The 13,201-nt window shown below is 48.0% G+C and overlaps 1 protein-coding gene across 2 annotated transcripts in view; it reads left to right on the forward strand.

The window, feature by feature from the left end:
* Positions 1 to 13,201, forward strand: part of LOC139275036 (progesterone receptor-like) — a 456,927-nt gene that overhangs the window by 307,256 nt on the left and 136,470 nt on the right. The window lies entirely within an intron of this gene.

Below are 13,201 nucleotides of genomic sequence, written 5' to 3' on the forward strand. Positions count from 1 at the left end.
ATCGAGGAAGACTTGCTTCCATTCTAAAAGTGAGTTCTCCGGTAATTGTATAGTCCAATATGGGAATTACAGTCTCTGTCACAGGTGGGACAGACTGTGGTTGAAGAAAAGGGTGGGTGGGGAGTCTGGTTTGCCGAACGCTCCTTCCACTGCCTGCGCTTGTTTTCTGCATGCTCTCAGCGATGAGACTCAAGGTGCTCAGCGCCCTCCCGGATGCTCTTCCTCCAATTAGGGCGGTCTTTGGCCAGGGATTCCCAGGTGCCGGTGGGGATGTTGCACTTTATCAAGGAGGCTTTGAGGGTGTCCTTGAAACGTTTCCTCTGCCCACCTGGGGACACCTGCCGTGTAGAAATTCTGAGTAGAGCGCTTGCTTTGGGAGTCTTATGTTGGGCATGTGGACAATGTGGCCCGCCCAACGAAGCTGGTCGAGTGTGGTCAGTGCTTTGATGCTGGGGATGTTGGCCTGAGCGAGAACACTGACGTGGTGTGTCGATCCTCCCAGTGGATTTGCAGGATCTTGCAGAGGCAGCGTTGGTGGTACTTTTCCATGGCTTTGAGGTGTCTACTGTATATGGTCCACGTCTCTGAGCCATATAGGAGGGTGGGTATCACTACTGCTCTGTCGACGATAAGCTTGGTGCCATATTTGAGATCCTGGTCTTCAAACACTCTCTTCCTCAGGCGACCGAAGGCTGCGCTGGCACGCTGGAGGCGGTGTTGGACCTCATCGTCGATGTCTGCCCTTGCTGATAGTAGGCTCCCGAGGTATGGAAAATGGTCCACGTTGTCCAAGGCCTCACCGTGAATTTTGATGACCGGCGAACATGATCTTCACCGCATGACAACTACAACAGAAATCCAGGGAACAGCATCAAGCCTTGTACATGGCCTTCTTTGCCCTCACACAGGCATGTGACACTGTCATGTATGTAATCTCTATGTAACACCACTGCAATACTGTATATACTTAAGCAATGCACACCTTGACCACAGGGGGTGAACCTGTGGGAGACACTCCTTACCTGGTCATCCAGGTATATAAAGGGAGGTCCCACGCAGGGTCATCACTTCTTGGTCCTGTGAATAAAGGTTCAGGTCATAGAGTGATCTTGTCCATACAATGTGCCTCGTGTGGGTTTTGTGCCATTGAGTAAAGGACATTACATTGGCGATGAGAAACGGGAATCAACGATCCACGAGAATGGCACAGAGGAATGGTACTGTGTTGGTGAGGACTGGGACAATTTCATTGGGAGGCTCCAGCAAAGCTTTGTCATGAAAGAATGGCTGGGAGATGCAGCGGCCGACAAGTGAAGGGTCCATCTGCTGACTAGCTGCGGACCTAAGACATATACGCTCAAGAAGGACCTACTAGCACCCGAAAAGCCGGCGGACAAAACCTTTGAAGAGCTCAGCAAACTAATAGGTGAGCACCTCAAACCGGCGAGCAGCATACACATGGCCCGACACAGATTCTATACCCACCGATGTCGTGAAGGACAGAGCATACCAGAATTCGTTGCAGACCTCCAGCGTTTGGCCAGCCTCTGTAAGTTCACAGGCGCCTGCAGTGGGGAGATGTTAAGGGACTTCTTTTTTGAGGGCATCAGTCATGCGGGGTTTTTCCAAAAGTTAATTGAGACCAAGGACTTGACTTTGGAAGCAGCGACGTTGATGGCTCAGACTTTCATGGCGGGGGAGGAGGAAACCAAAATAATATATGCGCGCAATTCTGCCTCCAACGCGGCGGGGGATCAGGGAGTCAATATCATAAACGCAACTCAGAGCCCCGCAGGCAAGCAAGGGCAGTTCGACACACCCCAGGCAGCAATAGACCCAGAGTAGGAATTTAACAGAGACAATGGCAGGCTGAACGGGCATTTACGCCATCACAGTGGACAATGCGGTCCGGGATGGGGCCATTGACACCCACTAACAGGGTATTCAAGGGCAGTCAAAGGGACAATCAGCGAGGAATGCCAGGTCATAGCTCCTTTGTTCACAACAATGGGAATCTCAGCTCATGTTGGAGGTGTGGGGGCAAACACTCTGCCAGGATTTGCAGGTTTCAACAATTTGTCTGCAGAAATTGCAACCTCAGTGGCCATTTAGCTCAAATGTGCAGGAAGCCTGTAACCAGGCTAATTTACGAGGCGGATGGACCAGAAGAGGGGTCTGTGAGGCAGGATGACTCTTGGGGCAAATCAATGGATGCTGAAGTTCAGCGGGTTCATCTGGCAAACATTCACAGCTCATATACCAGAACGCCACCAATGATGATGAAGGTTTTATTAAACGGCATCCCTGTATGCATGGAGCTGGACACGGGGGCCAGCCAGTCACTCATGAGCGTTCAACAATTTGAAAAGCTATGGCCACTCAAAGCCAGTAGACCCAAACTAGAATGCATTGAGACTCAACTACGGACGTATACCAAATAAATCATTCCAGTACTAGGCAGTGCAATGTTGGCGGTGACACACAATGGATCAGTGAACCGGCTGTCGCTCTGGATTGTCTCGGGCAATGGTCCCGCATTGTTGGGAAAGAGCTGGTTAGCTGAGATGTACTGGAAATGGGGGGATGTGCACGCAATGTCATCTGTGGAGCGAAGTTCGTGCTCACAAGTCCTACAACAATTTGAGTCACTATTCCAACCTGGCGTCAGGACGTTCAAAGGTAACAAAGTAGTGATACGCATCACCCTGGACGCCAGACCAGTGCACCACAAAGCCAGAGCTGTGCCGTATGTGATGCGGGAGAAAATTGAGAGCGAATTGGACCGTTTGCTGAGAGAGTGCATCATCTCACCCATTGAATTCAGCGACTGGATGAGCCCCATCGTTCCCGTCCTAAAAGCGGGGTTCTGTCAGGATCTATGGCGACGACAAGGCCACTATCAATCGAGTGTCCCTGCACGACCAATACCCACTCCCGAGAGCGGAGGATCTTTTCGCCACGCTGGCAGGCGGCAAGCTGTTTACCAAGTTGGATCTCACTTCAGCCTACATGACCCAAGAACTGGCTGACGAATTTAAACTACTGACCACCATCACTTCGCACAAGGGACTGTTCGTTTACAACAGGTGCCCGTTTGGCATTCAATCAGCAGCCGCGATTTTTCAAAGAAACATGGAAAGCCTGCTGAAATCCATTACCGGAACAATCGTAATTCAGGACGACATCCTTATCACGGGTCGTGACACCGAGGAACACCTCCGCAACCTGGAGGAGGTGCTACGCCGACTGGACCAGGTAGGCCTGCGACTCAAGAAGTCTAAATGTGTGTTTTGGCTCCTGAGGTTGAGTTCCTGGGCAGGAGGGTTGCTGCAGATGCGATTCGGCCCACCGAATCCAAAACAGGCGATTTGACGAGCGCCCAGGCCCGGCAACACATCGGAGTTGCGTTCATTTCTGGGACTCTTGAACTATTTCGGGAACTTTCTGCCGAACTTAAGCACGTTGTTAGGAGCCGCTTCACGTGCTCCTGCATAAGGGTTGTGATTGGTTTTGGGGGAACTGTCAAGAACAGGCTTTCAATCGGGCACGGAACCTAATTTGTTCAAATAAGTTATTGACCCTGTACGACCGCTGTAAGAAATTGGTTCTGACATGTGATGCATCGTCCTATGGGGTTGGGTGCGTGTTGCAGCAGAGTAATGCTGAGGGCCAACTACAATCCGTGGCTTATGCTTCCAGGTCGCACTCTCAAGTGGAACGGGGATATGGGATGGTTGAGAAGGAGGCACTTGCATGTGTCTATGGTGTGAAAAAAATGAATCGGTACCTTTTTGGCAGGAGGTTCGAATTAGAAACGGACCACAAGCCGTTAAATCCCTGTTATCAGACAGCAAGGCTGTCAATGCGAACGCGTCAGCCCGCATACAGCGATGGGCTCTCACGCTGGCTGCTTATGACTACTTCATCCGGCACTGGCCTGGCACTGAAAATTGCGCTGACGCGCTCAGCAGGCTTCCACTGGCCACCACCGAGGGAGCAGCGGAACAAAGCACTGAGATGGTCATGGCCGTTGATGCCTTTGACAACACAGGCTCCCCCATCACAGCCCGCCAGATCAAAATCTGGTCAAACAGAGATCCCCTCCTATCTCTGATGAAGAAATGTGTCCTGACTGGGGATTGGGTGCCGGCACACGGAGCATGCCCTGAGGAAGTCAGACCGTTTCACAGGCGGATGAATGAGCTCTCCTTCCAAGCTGACTGCCTACTATGGGGCAGCTGGGTAGTCATGCCCCAGAGGGGCAGGGAGGCATTCATTAGGGAACACCACAGTGAGCATCCAGGCATCGTGCTGATGAAGGCCATTGCCCGGTCACATGTTTGGTGGCCGGGAATTGATTCAGACCTGGAACGCTCTGTTCGCAGGTGCACAACGTGTGCCCAGCTGGGTAATGCCCCCAGGGAGGCCCCAATCAGCCCGTAGCCCTGGTCCACCAGGCCATGGTCATGTATTCATGTAGACTACGCGGGCCAGTTCATAAGAAAAATGTTTCTCATCGTGGTAGATGCGTACTCAAAATGGATTGAGTGCATCATTTTGATTCCGTGCACGACATCCACCACTGTGGAGAATCTACGTGCGGTCTTTGCAACCCACGGCTTGCTGGACATCGTTGTTCGCGATAATGGCCCATATTTCACGAGCTACGAATTCCGAGAGTTCATGTCGGGCAATGGCATCAACCATGTCAGGACAGCACCGTTCAAATCGGCCTCCAATGGCCAGGCGGAACGTGCGGTCCAAATCATTAAAGAAGGCATGCTCAGGATTCAAGGACCCTCCCTTCAATGCCGCCTATCGCGCCTCCTGCTGGCCTATAGGTCCTGACCGCACTTGCTCACGGGGGTCCCGCCCGCTGAGCTACTTATGAAACGGACACTCAAAACTCAGTTGTACCTCATTCACCCAGTCCTGACCGACATAGTTGAGGGCAAGCGCCAGTCCCGAAACGAGTATGATGATCGAAATTCAAGAGGGAGATGTATAGAAATAAATGACCCTGTATTTGTCCTCAATTATGCCGTGGGGCCCAAATGGCTTGAGGGTAGTGTAATAGACAAAGAGGGGAACAGGGTCATCGTGGTTAAAGTTAACAATGGGCAGATATGCCGTAAGCATCTGGACCAAGTAAAAAAAAGGGTTCAGCATGGTCACTGAGGAAACCGAGGAAGATCATGAGATGATGCTCACACCACCGCCAGTGAACGAGCAACAAGAACATTCAGCAACATGCACAGTCTCGGTGGTCAGCCCGGACAGGCCGGAATCACCACAGGTGACAGACACTCAAGCCAAGGCTCAACAACCAGAGCCCCAACTGCGGCGCTCCACGAGGGAGCGTAGACCACCTGAAAGATTAACCTATGATCCCAATAAGACTTTGGGGGGGAGGTGATGTCATGTATGTAACCTCTATGTAACACCACTGCAATGCTGTATATACTTAAGCAATGCACACCTTGACCACAGGGGTGAACTTGTGGGAGACATTCCTTACCTGGTCATCCAGGTACATAAAGGGAGGTCCCACGCAGGGTCATCACTTCTTGGTCCTGTGAATAAAGGTTCAGGTCATAGAGTGATCTTGTCCATAGAATGTGCCTCGTGTGGGTTTTGTGCCATTGAGTAAAGAACATTACAGACACTGTCAACCGTGAGGGACTATGGAGTGTCCTACTCCATTTTGGCTGCCCCCAAAAGTTTGTCACCATCCACCGCCTGCTCACGACGACATGCAAGCTGTGATCCTGACCAACAGATGCAACACAGACCCAATCCGCATCCGGACCGGAGTCAAGCAGGGCTGTGTCATTGCGCCAACGCTCTTCCCGATCTTCCTGGCTGCAATGCTCCATCTCACTGCTCATATATGGACATCCTTATTTGTACTGCAAAAATGGCCAATATGCTCCACCCTTTGTTTCTGATTGGTCCCCTTGGAGCATAAGCCACACCCTGAAGTTTCACAGGAATGTGTCAGTGGAACTGTCCATCCCAAGGTCTCACTGACTTTGCAAATTATACTTCGATCCACTTTGACTTCCTGAAGTGACAAAGGACAGAGCTCCCCAGAAAAGAGCAAAATCCAGTTGAAGTATCTTACCCAGTCTAAGTACATCCCCCTCACCCCACCGTAGATGGGACAGGCATTGTGTGCAGATTGTCAACATGTTTATTGGATATGAAGTGAATAGTGATAGTGTCGTGACTTAGGATATCAGCCACCCCAATGATGTCCCATGTAGGGGATTATAAGAACGTGATCTGTCTTCCCCCGCACCGGTGCTTATTCCCCCCAGCCACCTGTGCCTCTCTCTCCCCTCCACCTCTTTCCCCCCCCCCCCCAGTCTCTCTCTCTCTCTCTCTCTCCCCCCCCCTAGTCTCTCTCTCTCTTTCTCTCCTCCCCAGCTCACTCTCCCCCCCCACCCCCCAGCTCACTCTCTCCCCCCCCCCCAGCTCTCTCTCCCCCCCACCGACCCCTCCACCCCCCCAGCCTCTCTCTCGCTATCGGGCCCATGCCAGCCGCTCTTGGGCCCAGGATCACTGCTCTCAGGCCCACGGTGGTCACTCCCGGGCTCAGGACCGCTGCTCTCAGCACCACGCCGGCCGGTGGGGAGAGAGTCGGTGCCTCAGGTACTGCTTCTTGGCACCATGCGCATGGAATGATTCGGGCCGGAGGGGTGGAGCTTGACAGGGGCGGAGCTTGTCGCCTATCTATCAAAAAACTGCAATCCAGGCAAAGTGGGGAGCAGGGCTTGATAGTCACCGTCTGTCAAAAACAGTGCAGTACAAATAGTTACATCGCTCATATGCACACGCTTGCATCTGCGCACATTCAGAGGCTGAACCCCAAGTTATTGTCAACATTTTCACTGAGGCATACGAAAGCATGGGCCTTACACTAAACATCCGTAAGACATAGGTCCTCCACCAACCTGTCCCCGCCACACAGCGTTGCCCCCCCCCAGTCATCAAGATCCACGGCGTGGCCTTGGGCAAGCTAGACCACTTTCCATACCTCGGGAACCGATTATCAGCAAAGGCAGACATCGACAACGAGATTCAACGCCGCCTCCAGTGTGCCAGCGCAGCCTTCGGCCGCCTGAGGAAAAGTGTTCGAAGGTCAGGCCCTCAAATCTGGCACCAAGCTTTTGGTGTACAGGGCTTTAGTAATACCCGCCCTCCTGTACGGCTCAGAGACATGGACCATATACAGTAGAAATCCCACCAACGATGTCTCCGCAAGATTCCTGCAAATCCCCTGGGAGGACAGATGCACCAACGTTAGTGTCCTCGACCAGGCCAATATCCCCAGCATCGAAGCACTGACCACACTTGACCAGCTCTGTTGGGCAGGCCACATTGTTTGCATGCCCGACACAAGATTCCCAAAGCCAGCGCTCTACTTAGAACTCTTACATGGCAAGCGAGCCCCAGGTGGGCAGAGGAAACGTTTCAAGGACACCCTCAAAGCCACCTTGATAAAGTGCAACATTCCCACCGACACCTGGGAGTCCCTGGCCAAAGACCGCCCTAAATGGAAGAAGAGCATCTGGGAGGGCGCTGAGCACCTTGAGTCCCGTCTCCAAGAGCATGCAGAAAACAAGCGCAGGCAGCGGAAGGAGCGTACGGCAAACCAGACTCCCCATGCACCCTTTCCTCCAATGACTGTCTGTCACACCTGTGACAGAGACTGTAATTCCCATATTGGACTGTTCAGTCACCTGAGAACTCACTTTTGTCTTCCTCAATTTCGAGGGAGAGCCTATGATGATGATAGGGTAAACACAGCCACGACTGATTGGCCCAACATTTTTCCGTGTTGTGAGTTTTCTGTATTTTTGTGTCCCTTTAAGGACTTTTGATTAGGTTGCTCTATTTTGAAAACCACTGAGTGGAGCTTGCACAGCACAGGGTTTTTCCCACTGGTATTTGAAAATTGCATTAGGATCCTATTGATATCAGAGGACTCCAATTTCCATTACATAGTGAGGCTACTATCTGTTTTTGGCCTATCTAAAGGCCCCAATCAAAACAGTGGCAGGCGAATAATAGAAGGAAAGGAGCGGTACGTGTTTCACTCTGAAGAGCAAAATTTGCAGTTGCATTAACATTTTAGTCACAAAAAATTGTAAACCAACGTCTGGGACAAGTAAACAATGGCTATAAATCACTGGAAAGTTTGTCTGGATCCTGAAATGATGACTCTTCTGCCTGTGGAAATATTGTTCAGATTCAAAATGTGGGGCCTAGAAATTGGAAACGCCGGAGCTCATTTATATCAGCAGGCAGAACCAAAATAACAGTGCTGCCTGTGTCTTTTTACAGGTGGGAGTTAAACTTGGCCTGCGGTGGTACTGCCCATTTTTGGGCTTTATCACATTTCTAGGGCTGGGACTCCTACAGGCAGGAGGTATGCCACACCTCAGCGGCTTCTACTTTGAGTTAGATTTTTTAATTGTTTCCTTAAGTGTGGTAATATGTTAGTGAGTGGGAAAAAAGCTATGGCAGCTGGAGGTCAATGTGGGGAAGTATAGGTCATCCACTTTAGATCTGAGAGAGAAAAATTAAAATATTTTCTAAATAGCATGAAACTAATACTGTAGAGGAGACATCCAAGTACGCAAATCATTTAAAGCTAATAGTAAAGTACAAAAAACAATCAAAAATGGAATGTTTGCCTTTATCTCAAGGGGGCTGGAATACAAAGGGGAAATGTAATGCTGCAGTTGTATAGAGTCTGGTCAGACCCCATATGGAGTACTGCATTCAGTTTTGGACACCACACCTGAGGAAGGATATTTTAGCCTTTGAGTGCAGATTTACCAGAATGATACCAAGGCTGAAGAGAGTTAAATTATGAGGACAGCATGCAAAACTCGGCTTGTATTCTCGAAAGTCTAGAACATTATATGGTGAGCTGATTGAGGTATTTAAAATGTTTTGGTATCCTTCTCTACTGTGCACAGTTTTGGGCTCCTTATCTGAGGAAGGATATACTTGCCTTAGAGGCAGTGCAACAAAGGTTCACTAAATTGATTCCTGTGATGAGCATGTTGTCCTATGAGGAGCGATTGAGTAGATTGGGCCTATACTCTCTGGAGTTTAGAAGAATGAGAGGTGATCTCATTGAAACATATAAGATGCTGAGAGGCATTGGCAGGATAAATGCTGAGAGGTTGTTTCCCCTGGCTGGAGAGTTTAGAATTAGGGGGCATAGTCTCAAGATAAGCGGTCAGCCATTTAAGACTGAGATGAAGAGGAATTTCTTCACATAGAGGGTTGTGAGTCTTTGGAATTCTCTACTCCAAAGGGCTGTGGATACTGAATCGTTGAGTATATTGAAGGCTGAGATGGATAGATTTTTGGACTCTAGGAGAATCAAGGGATGTGTGGATCAGACAGGAACGTAGAGTCAAGGTACATGATCAGTCATGATCTTAATGAATAGTGGAAAAAACTTGAGGGCCCTTATGGCCTACTCCTGCTTCTAATTCTTATGTTAAAAGGATTCGATAGGGTAGATATCGAGAAACTGATGGGAGAATCAAGAAAGAGGGGCCATAATCTTAAAATTAGAGCTAGGACATTTAGGAGGGAAATCATGAAGCATTTGTTCACACAAAGGGCAATAGAAATCTGGAATTCTCTCCCCCAAAATGCTGTAGATGCTGGAAGAATTGGAGCATTCAAGACTGTGATTGATAGATTTTTGTCGGCTTATAGGTTTGTAGTCCCTTGATATTAGAAGGTTGAGGGGTGATCTAATCGTCAGAATGATAAAAAAGGTATTTTCAATGATAAAGATATTTAATAGGGTAGATACAGGAAAAACTATTTCCTCTAGTGGAACAATCGAGAACAAGGGGGCACAATCTTAAAATTAGAACTAATGAAATTAAGAAACACTTTTTCACACAAAATGTAGTGAGAATCTGAAACTCTCTTCCCAAAAGGCTGTGGATGCTGGGTCAATTGAAATTTTTAAGACTGAGATCAATAGATTTGTGTTAGGTAAGGGTATCAAGGAATATGGAGCAAAGGCAGGTAAATGGAGTTGAGGTACAGATCAACTATGATCTAAATGAATGGCGAGGCAGATTTGAGGGGCTGAATGTTCCTATCTTCCAATGCTCCAATAAAATAGTTTGGTTTTTTGACAGGTCGAATTCAGAATTGTTTTTTGCCTGTACTTCTGATGTCCTGTGGCCTTGCTCATGAGTAGTCTATGGGTGGCAGTATAGTATTTTGCTGCTAAGGTGAAGAAGCTTTGTTTAATGTGGCATGTCCATCAAAAACCACTGCTTCATTATTCCCTCTGGAGAAGTTGTCTCGATAGACACATCCTGAGATCAATTGATCGCTAACTGTTGAGGAATTCTTACAGGGCTTGACAGGGTAGATGCAGGGAGAATGTTTCCCCTGGCTATGGAGCCGAGAACCAGGGGTCACAGTCTCAGAATAAAGAGTCAGCCATTTAGGACTGAGATGAGGAGAAATTTCTTCCCTCAGAGCATGGTGAATCTTTGGAATTCACTACCCCAGAGGGCTGAGGAGGCTCAGTCATTGACTATATTCAAGACAGAGATTGATAGATTTTTGGATATTAAGGGATATGGGGATAGTGCAGGAAAGTGGAGTTGAGGTAGAAGATCAGCCATGATATTATTGAATGGCAGGGCAGACTTGAGGGGCCAAATGGCCTACTCCTGCTCCTAATTCTTATGTTCTTATGAATGTTTCTGCAGATTTGCAGCTGCTTATGAATTCCTGGCTTAGGAAGAGGCCATATTATAAAAGTCATAAAATCAAGGGGAAAGGTCTTAATTTCTTTCTCTTTTTCAATACTGTTTTTAAGATTATTTTTCATTTGTAATAAAATGTGACTTTAAAGTGGCACTCGATGTGTGACAGATATACCCTGGATACCAGATTGCAACATATAGATAGATTAATTCACTGATGTACAACATCCAAGACAAACTGAAAACCTAAACTGCCATGTTTTTGGGCTGTTCATGAATAACAACAGAAATTTTTATTTATATAGCACCGTTAACAGAGAAAAACTCCCAAGCTGCTTCACAGAGGCATTGTAAAATTTTGACACTGGACTATATAAGGAGCTATTAGGGCAGACATGGTCAAAGAGGTAGGTTTTAAGGACTGTCGTAAAGGAGGACAGAGAGGTGGAGAGGTTTATGGAGGGAGTTCCAGAGCTTAAGACCGAGGCAACAGAAGGCACAGCCACTAATGGTGGAGTGATTGAAATCGGGGATGCTCAAGTGGCCGAAATTAGAAGAGCACAAATATCTCTGATGCTTGTGGGGCTGGAGGAGATTACAGAGTTGGGAGGGGCGAGGCCATATAGAGATTTGAAAACAAGGTTGAGAATTTTAAAAACGAGGCGTTGCTTAACCGGGAGCAAATGTGGGTCAGCGAGCACAGGGGTGATGGGTGAATGGCATTTGGTGCGAGTTAGGATACGGGCAGCAGAGGGTGGAACGTGAGAGGCAAGCCAGGAGTGCATTGTTTTAGTAATGTCTAGAGGTAACAAAGGCATGGATGAGGGTTTCAGCAGCAGATGAGCAGAGGCACTGATGGAGTCGGGCAATGTTATGGAGATGGTTGCGGTCTTAGTGATGGCGCGGATGTGGTCGGAAGCTCATCTTCAAGGTTACGAACAGTCAGGATTAGCCTCAAGACAGTTGTCAGGGAAAGGGAGTTTATGGCAGAGACCAAATAAAATGGCTTTGGTCTTCCCAATATTTAATTAAAGGAAATCTCTGCTCATCCAGTACTTGATGTCGGATAAGCAGTTTGACAATTTAGAGACAGTGGAGGAGTTGAGAGAAGTGGTGGTGAGGTAGAGCTGGGTGTCATCAGCGTACATGATGAAACTGACACTCTTTGCAGATGATGTTGCCAAGAGGCAGCATGTGGATGAGAAGTAGGAGGGGGCCAAGGATAGATCCTTGGGAGACACTAGAGGTAATGGCACAGGAGCATGAAGAGAAGCCTTTGCAGGTGATTCTCTGGCTAAAATTAGATAGATAAGAATGGAATCAGGCGAGTGCAGTCCCATCCAGCTGGACGATGGTGGAGAGGCATTGGAGGAGGATGGAGTGGTCAACCGTGTCAAAGGCTGCAGACATGTCGAGAAGGACGAGGAGGATTAGTTTATCTTTGTCACAGTCACATAGAATGTCATTTGTGACTTTGATAAGAGTTATTTCGGTACTAAGGCAGGGAATCTGATTGGAGGGATTCAAGCATGCGATTTCGGTAAAGATGGGCATGGATTTGGGAGGCAACAACACATTCAAGGACTTTGGAGAGGAAAGGGTTGGAGATGGGGCAGTAGTTTTCAAGGATGGGAGGGGTCAGGGTTGGTATTTTGAGGATAGGGGGGATGACAGCAGTTTTGAAGGAGAGGGGGATAGTATCTGAGGAAAGAGAACCATTAACAATATCAGCTAACATGGGAGCCAGGGAGGGAAGTTGGGTGGTCAGCAGTTTAGTGGGAATAGAGTTGAGGGAGCAGGAAGTGGCAGGAGGGAACCTTGGAGGAAATTTGGCCCAGTGGGCTAGAGGAAGGTAGGGAAGTGGCATAGGCAGCTGATCGGATGGTGCCAATCAAATAATTTGACTTAAAATAACCCTTTTAAAAACATCAAAAGATGCTACACACATTGCTGAAATCACAATAACAAAGGTAACTTTTTTGTTAATTTCTGTTGGAAAAAAAAATTTTGAATTTGTTATGGTGTATGTTTACTAGTGCTCTATTCATCCAGTTGATCATTTATTGTAACCTAGCACAATTTCACTGGTAACCATCTTCAGCTACTTTCATCCTGCCTTTGGCAACAATCACACTAAGCTTTGCTCCATTGCTCGAAAAGTCTTTTCTCAAGTGCTGCTATTCATCTGTTTAGTTATTGTCACAATTCCCAAGGCAAGCTCAACATGATAACAACAGCAAAATAAAAAATAAACCTTTATTGCAAAGGTCTCAACTCCTCCAATCTCAGGCTTATGCTGAACCTATTGTTCCAAATAAGAGATGTTTTAAAATTAAATCTGAAATTAAAACTATAATATATCAGTTTTCTTGAAACTGCACCCATTTCTTGTTGCCCTGTTGACTAGACTATGTTTCAATAACCAGACAGGGGTG

This window comes from Pristiophorus japonicus, chromosome 10, assembly GCF_044704955.1.
Source record: "Pristiophorus japonicus isolate sPriJap1 chromosome 10, sPriJap1.hap1, whole genome shotgun sequence".
Lineage (NCBI taxonomy): Eukaryota > Metazoa > Chordata > Chondrichthyes > Pristiophoridae > Pristiophorus > Pristiophorus japonicus.